This window comes from Actinia tenebrosa, unplaced genomic scaffold (assembly GCF_029948245.1).
Source record: "Actinia tenebrosa isolate PJP-AT-01 unplaced genomic scaffold, QUT_ActTen_1.0 PGA_scaffold11__36_contigs__length_13525064, whole genome shotgun sequence".
In the NCBI taxonomy this organism is placed as follows: domain Eukaryota; kingdom Metazoa; phylum Cnidaria; class Anthozoa; order Actiniaria; family Actiniidae; genus Actinia; species Actinia tenebrosa.
In genome coordinates, this window is record NW_028292571.1 from 11,558,607 (window position 1) to 11,568,995 (window position 10,389).

Sequence of the window (10,389 nt, forward strand, 5' to 3'; positions counted from 1 at the left end):
TTCAGATTATTTCGTGTTCCATCATTCAACCGGAATATCGAAAACGGGCAAAAGAAATGAAGTCGTACTTTGGTTTAAACATGGCGATTTGCAGAATAGATTTATCTTGTCGAATTCACGACATGACATCGGGGTTTGAATATAATGATAATAATAATAATAATAATAATAATAATAATACCATAAACTCATATATATACATACATATATGATAATATTAGGAACTAATCTAAACAAAAATACCAATAAAAATCATAAACATATAACTATATACATAAAATAATATCCTGTCCCAACTTTGTGGATGCTCTCTGGATTATATAATATATTTCAAATCACCTAATTGTATGCCAGGCTAAAAAGCAAAGTTTTCAAATGACGCTTAAATGTGTTAATATCAGTTATTGCGCGCAATTCAAATGGAAGGTCATTCCAAAGTGCAGGCGCAGCTGTAACAAACGCTCTATCCCCTAAGGTGGCCCGTGTGCGAAAACTAGGATAAGCTAGCAATATTCCTGTAGATGAACGCAGATTGTAGTTGCCTTGACTCTTGATTGAAATCAATTCTTTTATGTACGGTGGCGCGAGACCATGAATGGCCTTAAATGCGAATAGCAGTTTCTTGAAGTGTATACGGTACCTAACTGGTAGCCAATGCAGCTCGCGCATCAGAGGCGAGATATGACAAAACCGCGGGCGCAGCATACCAACCTTGCCGCAGTATTAAAAACTCGTTGCAATTTATGCAAATGCTTTACAGGTAAACCGTATAACAAACTGTTACAGTAATCAACGCGTGATGTCACAAATGCATGCACCAAAGCTTTTGTGTCTTCTGGACTTAAAAACTTACGTATAAGGTTGATATTATGCAGATGGTAGAAAGCCGCACCAGAAACTTTACTGATATGAGTATTCATGTTGAAAGTGCTATCAAACCAGGCCCCTAAATTCCTTACTACTGGTTTTGCTTCGATATATGAGTTACCAACTAGTATACTATCAATATCTACCTTAGCTAGTTGTTGCCTAGTACCTAGTAAAAGAAATTCAGTCTTATCGTCGTTTAACATCAGACGATCTCTAATCATCCAGTTCTTTAAGTCTGTGATGCATGCACGCATCACACTAACAGCAGCATCAGCATCTCCTTGTACATTGGGACTGAATGCTAAATAAAGTTGCGTATCATCCGCGTAACAGTGGACTTGAGGAAGATGTCGCTGGACGATATCGAAGAGCTTGCTCGTATAAATGCTAAACAGCACAGGCCCAAGGCAGGACCCCTGAGGTACCCCTTGACGCAGAGGAAAATTAGAGGAGAGACCCCCTTCACCAACACACGCTGCGTTCTCTCCACGAGGTATGATGTAAACCAATCAAGAGCCTTTCCGCCGACACCAAACTTTGTCTTCAGCCTCTGTAGCAGAATGTCGTGTTTGACCGTGTCAAAAGCTGCACTAAGGTCTAAAAGGACCAACAGTGTCACTTTCTGCGCCTCCATGTTTAACAGAATATCGCTTCTAACCTTGAGTAACGCCGATTTTACACTGTGATGTTGCTTATACGCAGATTGGAGACCCATATGTAGATCATTATCTTTGATGTGATTTGTTAACTGCTCGACCGCGGCTCTCTCAGATAGTTTGGAGACATAGCAGAGATTACTAACAGGACGAAAATTTTCATATGCAATGTCAGGGCCATGTTTCTTTAAGACCGGTATAACAAGAGCCGCCTTCCATTCAACGGGGAACAAACCTGATTCGAATGACATGTTGACCATGGATGTTAATACTGGAAGCAAAACATCAAGTACTTGCAGGACTACCGAGGTGGGCATCGGATCTAAGGGGCAGGACTTCTTTGCCCCTTTTCTGATGAGTTGCGCGACTTGTTCTTCAGTTAAAGACTTGAAAGAGCTAAGTACCACCTGAGCACATGTTTCATGTATAACATCAGGTTCTCCAGATGGAGTTAATGCATCCATTTTCGTACCGATGGTCTCTATCTTTTGCACAAAATAGTTACCAAAGTTATTAGCAAGATCAGTAGGAGGTATACTTTCTGGGAATGTCACATCAGATGGTTCCCGCAGCAACATACTGGTAAATTGGAACAGTTTGCGCTGATCAGATCTGTTTTCTGCTATCATGTTAGAATAGTAGTCACGGCGTGCTTCACCCATCACATATGTGGCTCGATTTCGAGCAGTTTTGAACGCTTGCAAATGTTCCTGGGATCTTGAGCGACGCCATTTCCTTTCCGCCTTTCTCCTCGCTTGTACCGCAGCCTTGATGTCAGAACTAAACCAGGGAACACGCTGTCTACAGACAAATGTCTTCTTCTTGAGTGGAGCGTGTTTATCGAGAAGAGATGATAGCGTCATGTTGTAAGCTGAGGTCAACTCAGTAAAATTTGCATATTTCTTTGATCAGAGTTCCGTTTGATTGAGGTCAGAGCGAAGCTTATCTATACCAATGGACTTCAGCTTTCTATAGGAGATTTCTCTGACCATCCGTTCAGGCTTCGAGGAGTTGAGTGAGCAGAGAATAGCCGCATGATCAGAGAGGTATCGATCCACCATGGGAAGATCAGGAATGATCGAGTCATGTTCACGCGTGATCAGTAGATCAAGAGTATGGCCACTTGTATGGGTTGGGCCAAAGACATGTTGTTTAAGCCCCATGGACAAGAGCAGGTCCTAAAACACCCGAGCATCAGGATCTTCAGGGACATCCACATGAAAATTAAAATCACCTACCAGTACAAGGGACTCCGGTACTAGAATTATTGACTCTAAATACGAACTGAACTCCTGGAAAAACACTTTGGGCGTAACTGGATGAGCTTGAGAGTATGGCATACGGTAGAATATGACAAGTCTTACCCTTAGCGACTCAAATTCAACTTTCCACTCCGAAAACTCAAATGAATTGGTCTCGCCAGCATCAACTTTCTTGGCATCAATGTTTTTCTTAAACAGTAGACCAGTTCCACCCCCAGAACTATCAACACGATTCACGTGTATAAATTTATGAGTCTCAGAAGGGATAAATTCCAGTTTTGCCGCCATATCCTTGTCTCGCAATCATGTCTCTGTGATTGCAAATAGATCTACATCCATGGAAAGCACATATTCTAATAGATCCAACGATTTGGACTTGATGGATTGAACATTAGCTAAACAGAGAGTTAATAGAGAAGAACAGGCCTTTCGAGCGGACAACAATGGCGACCGATCAATAACAATGCAGTTTGTACTGTTCCTACAACGAGAGGTGACAGATGGAATATTTAATAAGCTCTCTCCAGCAGTATGCAAATTATTCTCCTCTATCTCTGAAAGCTCATCCACCAAGTTGAAACCTACATTTTGAAGCGAGGTAGTGAGTAAAAATGTATAATAATGGTAATACTGCAGCGCACAGATTCTAAAAATAGCTTAAAAACTCAGACAAACATTGCATTCTGTTTAACCGCGACAGTATTATACTAACCGATTTTATTAGTTTTACTAAAAGCTTGGAATAATAACCCATGTAAACTAAGATATACTACTGCGATCGGCTTTGGAAATTATCTGCTGAACGTAAAGTAAGTTTGTTTAGTCTGATCGAGTTTCGCCTTTGTCGTCGTTTTTATGACGTCATTTTTGCGCTGCGCTATTGTATATGGAGCGAGTTCTACTCTCATAAATGAGTACCAATGTGAATTATGCTAGCCCAAACGTGACAAAACTTCAAGTTGCATTTTTTCATGATCAAGCAGTACTTTTTATACATCAAGTTGATTTTCATTACACCAAGGCCCTTGTGTTCTATGTCTAGTCATTTGTTTCGCTTGTCTAGTCATTTGTTTTTGATATCAAGCGCGATGTTTAAGTTGACAAAAGCAGCCATCGCAATCAAAAGTCATTAGGTCTTTGCGATTTGCATACAAAAGGAACGCTAGAAGCACTCAGGAGAAGATTGATTTCGATCAGCTTGCGATCGATGAACGCGCTAGGTCTGGAAGCTAGTTGCAGGGCGGGAGAAGGGAGGGCGTTGAAACGGGCATGGGCACTACTCTGCCTGTCAACAATGGCGGACCGTTTGTGGAGGAAGTTGCTGTTCGGCTGACAAGAAGATCTTTCAAAGGTAAATTTAGGCTTGTTTATCTTTGTTTTTAGCCAACAAAACAATTTTTAGACATGATAAGAGTCAAATGTAGACTAGCGAATCGATAGCGAAGTTGACATACCTTGAACAAAAATGGAACGAAATGATCGGAAATTGTGACATTTCTCCAGACAAATATACACACACTGTTCTTCAGCACATTCTTTTTCACTTTTGGACCGTTAAAGGTAAAACATCTAACAATCCTCAGGTCAATTTTGATGTTGTCTACATCATATAGAAGGTGTCATACTAATAAATTCCCTAGCGCTTCGCTAGTCTACATTTGAGATGTCAAAAAACCAATCTTGCTCAAATTTGCTCAGTCTGATATTTTTCACATAAGTAGAACACTATATAAACATTTCAAAAAAATATAAACTAGGTTTTGGAAAACATTGTAATAAAGCCAAAAATGCCCTGCGCCCGCATTTGCTATATAAAATCTAGCGTAAACACCATGACAAATGGTTCTTTGAGTACAAAAACTAGCGAATTCTTCGTAATGAAAACTCTTATCATGTTTTGGGTGTTCTCTAACACCAATAAAATGGTTTTATTGGCTAAAAAACAAAGATAAACAAGCCTAAATTTACCTTTGAAAGATCTTCTTGTCAGCCGAACTTCCTCCACAAACGGTCCGTCATTGTTGACAGGCAGAGTAGTGCCCATGCCCGTTTCAACGCCCTCCCTCCTCCAACACCGCAGTCAAACGTCTGCGCATGCGTGAAGGTCTAGAATGAAAATGGCGGATAATCTTACATGTTTTTCTGGATGAGTAAACTGTTTTCTTCGATCTTTTCGGATTGCAGCCCTGTTGCATACGTTGTTTTGTGATTTTCTTCCCTTTTATGTCGTGGAAGATAATAAGTGAATTACACAAAATGTCCGCAGCAGAGGATATTCCTATTGATTTTTTGAAGGAAACCAGAAAATCCGAAGGAAAATGATCCTATATAAGATTGCCGATGATGAGTTGATCATGCTTTATTTTATAGGATTGATCGATCGTACTACAGTGCAGATATGTACCGCTGGGACATGATATAGTATCTTAAGCCTTTATGTGCTAAGAAGCGTCAGTCAATGAAAATACTTGTCAAAAATTTTTAAATTGAAGTCAAATACATATGATTGTTTACTTGACTTTTTAAAGGCTGCAGAGCCAGCACTGAATCCATAGAAAGTATTCTTAATTAAGCACTCCACGAAGCAATAAATTTACAATTACAAACAAGAACTTTACTAAAACTGTAAAGATATCAAAACTTTATCAAACCTTTTCCATGGCAATGAGTGTAGGTATAACCTTAGAAATTCAGATGACTTCTCAATACCAAGATTTAACACTATAACACATGGGAAGCACAGTATAAGGTATATATATTCATTTGGTCAAAGCTTGATAAATCGCTCAAAATGGTTGAATCAATTAATATATTAGAAATTAAGAAAGGAAGTTGGACTTGGCCATGACTATCTCTGCTCAGGAGTGTAAAGACTGCTTTTTGTGTCTAAATTAATTCATGTCTCTACTTGTTCTATTGAATAATTTAATTTTTCTGGGTAATGCAGTGTGCTGCAGTTTTCCATACCAGCGAACTCAGATGTCCTGATAGTAGTTTCAGTGTCTGGATAGATGTGGGGTGTCTGATTTGGCCGGGGTGCAAACCTGTGGTACACAGCTATTATTTTATTATCTACACATATAATTCATGTATAACATACCAGTTGCACTAGGGATATTGGAGGGGAGAGGGTAGAGTGGGGGGGAGGGGGGGGAGGGGGGTGGAATAGATGGTATTGGGGTGGGAATGTAAATAGGAAATAACTAACAATATTAACTATGGATTTTAAGGGTTTTTATTAGGGTTAGATAGGTGTCTCCAATGAGTTTCTTAATTGTAAGCTAGGAAGAAAGACACGTTAATAAAGCTATTATTATTATTATTATTATTATTATTATGTAATATCAATGTCGATGGATTTTGTATGGATATAATTATTTCTTAAAAAAAAGTTTATGTACACATGTAATATATTGTTTATATATTGCTTATAAATTGTTTTGCATTTATCAAAAATCCATCTAAATCTTGCAGGGTGGTCTTACCAACCAATGCTCCATAAATTAGTTGCCATGAAGATGACTGTCCATGAGAAGAATGTTATTTGCCTGGCCAATTAAACACACAGACATTTAGCCATTGATGATAATGATGGCTGCTATATTGGGTTCTTGACAAGTCTTTGCAAAAAGAATGCCAGTGAAGACTGTGGGACAGCTGGATTTGTATTAATAAAATCCACATCAAAAGAATCATCAACTGTAATTCCTTGAAATGAATGATTAGACAGATGTATATCACTGCCTCAGATACATAAGAACATGCGTAATAAGTAAATTACGAGCCTTAGATGAAGCCTCAGATACAGAAAAGTGAATTGGGCGCCCACCAGTAACTTGATCATGTATGTTGCTGCCCTTTCCGATACAGGATGTGATTACCATTTGCCACAATATTGACATTGTTTGGTCAGGGATTGGTAAAACCATTCTGTTTGCTATATAACACTTTGAAAGAATGATATTGATGAAAGTGCATGCTGTTAAGCCATTCCTTCCATTAAGTGTGGACTGTGATATCTGCTTTTCAAATAACCAGAACTTTCCATATTGAGTTGAAACAGATAATGCATGGGCATGATGAGTTCCTTGGCCAGATAGAGAGCCAGAAGAGTTTGCACTTGAATTTGAGCTTCTTGAAGGTTGAGGGACAGAAAATGTATTTAAAATTGTTTCAACATGGTTCTTCCAATCTGTGGATTCATAATAGTCAGGGCCATGACTGTTTATATCTGGAACTTTATCTGGACTGTTTCATTTTCCTCATTATTACTTATATTATTGATACTGTTAGATGTACTTGTAGGCAAAAGAAGAGATGTGTTAAAAGAATTTGTCAGTTTATCCAATTTGTTCATGAGCGGCTGAGAGCAGTGAGGACAATGTTTCTTTAAAGTTTGCTCAGTCCCTATGATACATGTGCAAACACATTTTCTAGATATACCATTTATGACTATATTAGGTGTAGACATAGGCAAATAGCTGGAATAGGTTGGATTTCTAAAAGAGAGGAGACCATGTGGGTGGCAAGAGACAGTTTGAGGCTGGTGTCTGGTAATCTAATGGTATACATATTGTGAAAATCATCAAGTAAGAGCATCATAAAGGAATGTTTCTGTAAACAGACAAATAGAACAAAATTAGGACTTATAAAATTAATATAAGATTGATTTATCTAAAAAAAAAAAATAAAAAAAAAAACCTTAGTAGCATTTTGAATCTTGCTATGCAGGAGAGTGGGGTAGTACTTCCGTAGTTGACTATCGTGGCGATCTACAGTTCTTGGAGCTATACTGTATCCCAGCACAGGCCCGATGTTCCATGGTTATTCAAAAAAATTCCCATGTCTTTTTGCAATAGTCCCCTTAACAGTTCCCTGCGCCATCTTGAAAGGTAGCCGTGCCTTTGCATCAAAGCGAGACGAACGGTGAGCTTGCAATGATAGAGACATGTGAATAATTGTTCAAGCTCACCGTTCATCTCGCTTAGATGCAAAGGCACGGCTACCTTTCAAGATGGCGCAGGGAACTGTGCAGGGGTCTATTGGGAAGTTTTTTTTATCTATTACAATAATAGTAAAATTGAAATTGAACACTTCATCGTAAAAGGAATATTTTAGACATGAAAAAAATGTAAAGTAATATTTACTACCTGAAGTGAGCAATGATATGGAGAAGAACAACAGTTCTCTGTTCTTGAAGGTACCATCTTTCTTTGCTGGTTTCAGGTTTTATTATAGAATTTAGGATCATGTCAAATAGTCCAGGAGAATGTTCATCGACAAAGTCTTTCATCAAAGTAGGGTTGTACAGTGCGTAATCTTCTTCATCATTGTGGTGGTACAATGCAAGTTGAAATGCTTCCACAAGATTCTCAAAAGAATTTTCTTTTTAAAGAAAATTGAACACCAGTAAAAACCATAGTTAATAAAAAACAGTAGTGAAATCAGATCATTTCTGATGGCCATGCTTGACATTTTTGAAGGAGAGTACCCTGCTATGATGCATCATTTATAACACATTGTAACAATTACCACCAGGGTACTCTGCTTCAAAAATGACAAGCATGACCATCAGACTGCCTCCTTCATATAACAGCATTGGAATAGTCTAAACAAAAAGAACACTTCACTACAAGGTCCTTACAAATATAGAATTTACTAATTTTTTGTTCCATCCACGTTTTTTAGTTTTATATTCCTGCTCCGAGCTTTCGGGTTACAAATCCATCGTCAGGGGAAACTGAATCAGTTAACTATTTTAAAACTACGACTTTCCTACACTTCGTACACCACATAGTTTCTGGTTTATTTTTTCCTTTAATGCTGGTCGCAAGCAAAAGAGCAGCGATTGTCTTCCTTTTCTATCTCATTTTTGTGCCTTCGACAGACTAGAATTTTCTGGAATTTGTCCAGCCCTTGCTAACTTCGAGTTTACCTTGAAAAGGCTTCCTGAAGAACAGTTATCTTTAAGGGACCGACTTTTTGGTGCTTTTTCACAACCGTAGCTACGCACAAAGCTGACACTCGTAGCGATTACTACTAAAACCACGAAGGAGGAAACTTTCATTGCGTTTTTCTCAAAATGTAAAACGAATAAAAAAAGTGTAAACCGAGAATAGTTTGATGATATGACAGAGAGCATATACGGAAAATATTGAGCTTAAATACAGGGGCGGCGGAAGCGGGGGGGCCGGGGGGGCACTGGCCCCCCCACTAGATTTTTTGTGGGGGCCTGGCCCCCCCAGAATATAATGCCTCACACAAAAAAAAAACGCATGAGATTTGGTTATGATTACCATTATTTATTATTTTGATATTACATAATTTTCTGTATCTAAAAAATATACGATATATCTAGCGACGACTTGCATCATTTTTGTGTCTCTCAGCACAATTGCAAGTGGTTTAATGCGCGCAAAATGTTACTGATTGAAATATCACACATACACGTTTGTAATCAAGCTAAACAGGGAGTGGGGGGGGGGGGGGTCATTTCAAGGTACCGTGAAATATTGGAGTGCCCCCCCAAAATTTTTCAGCTTCCGCCGCCCCTGAAATATCCAGGGAATTTCTTATAAATCGACTTTGAACTCATCCGTCCCACAATATACTAACCGCCACCCGGTTAGCTCAGTTGGTAAGAGCGTCGGTCTGTTGTGCGGGAGGTCGTGGTTCAAGCCTCGGCCGGACCAACACACTCAGGGTCTTAAAATAACTGAGGAGAAGGTGCTGCCTTTGTAATAATATCTGCAAATGGTTAGACCTTCAAGTCTTCTCGGACAAGGACTTTAAACCGTAGGCCCTGTCTCCTAACCCTTCCTAACCTACAGTAAAAATGGGGGACATAAAAGAACCACTGAGGATGTAAAAAGAAACCCTGGCAGTGACCACCCTCAGTGTCTACACTTCATATTAACCATCTCTCATGCTTGTAAATTGTATAAAGCAATCTGTCATTCACAACTCCATGTAAAGCGCCTTTGATTATATCCACATATTAAAGGGCGCTATATTAATCATAAATCATAATCATAATCATATACTAATGTTTACAAATAAAAATATGGCGCGCCTTAACATGGTGCTACGCATGCGCAGACATTTGACGCGGTGTTCTGTCACTATGATCAGCGGATTGTAGTTACCAATTCTCCATCGAAAGTAAACACCACAGGAAGCCCGGCGGAATGTTTTTAAAAAGACCAAGCTGTGGTCGACACACAAAGCACACACAAGAAATGTTTACTCATTTGCTTCTGGACCGAGCTAAGTCGAAATGATAAGAACTAAACTGCTCTGTAATTCAATGAATATTAACGATCTTCTTTCATTCGGAGTCTCCCGAAAGAACAAATTTCAGCGTGCAGCTCGCACACCGCAGAGTTCGCATGTACTTATGAAAATTGCTGTAATGCAATGTTCTCGCCCCATGTAAGGGAATCTGGACTTATGGTGGATTCCGGATTCCAAGCGCTGGATTTCGGATTCCGAGACTCTGGATTACGGATTCCTAGGGTCTGGATTCCGGATTCCAAAAATTTTGTATAGCGGATTCCGGATTCCATAACGTTAATTTTCAGATACTTTCTCTGAAAATTATA

At 39.0% G+C, this 10,389-nt stretch overlaps 1 pseudogene across 1 annotated transcript in view; it reads left to right on the plus strand.

The window, feature by feature from the left end:
* The first annotated feature begins 4,111 nt into the window (after positions 1–4,111).
* Positions 4,112–10,389, plus strand: part of LOC148912569 (uncharacterized) — a 74,017-nt pseudogene continuing 67,739 nt past the window's right edge. The window contains exon 1 of the transcript XR_016119265.1: positions 4,112–4,139. The product of XR_016119265.1 is annotated as an uncharacterized LOC148912569 (transcript). The remainder of the gene's footprint in view (positions 4,140–10,389) is intronic.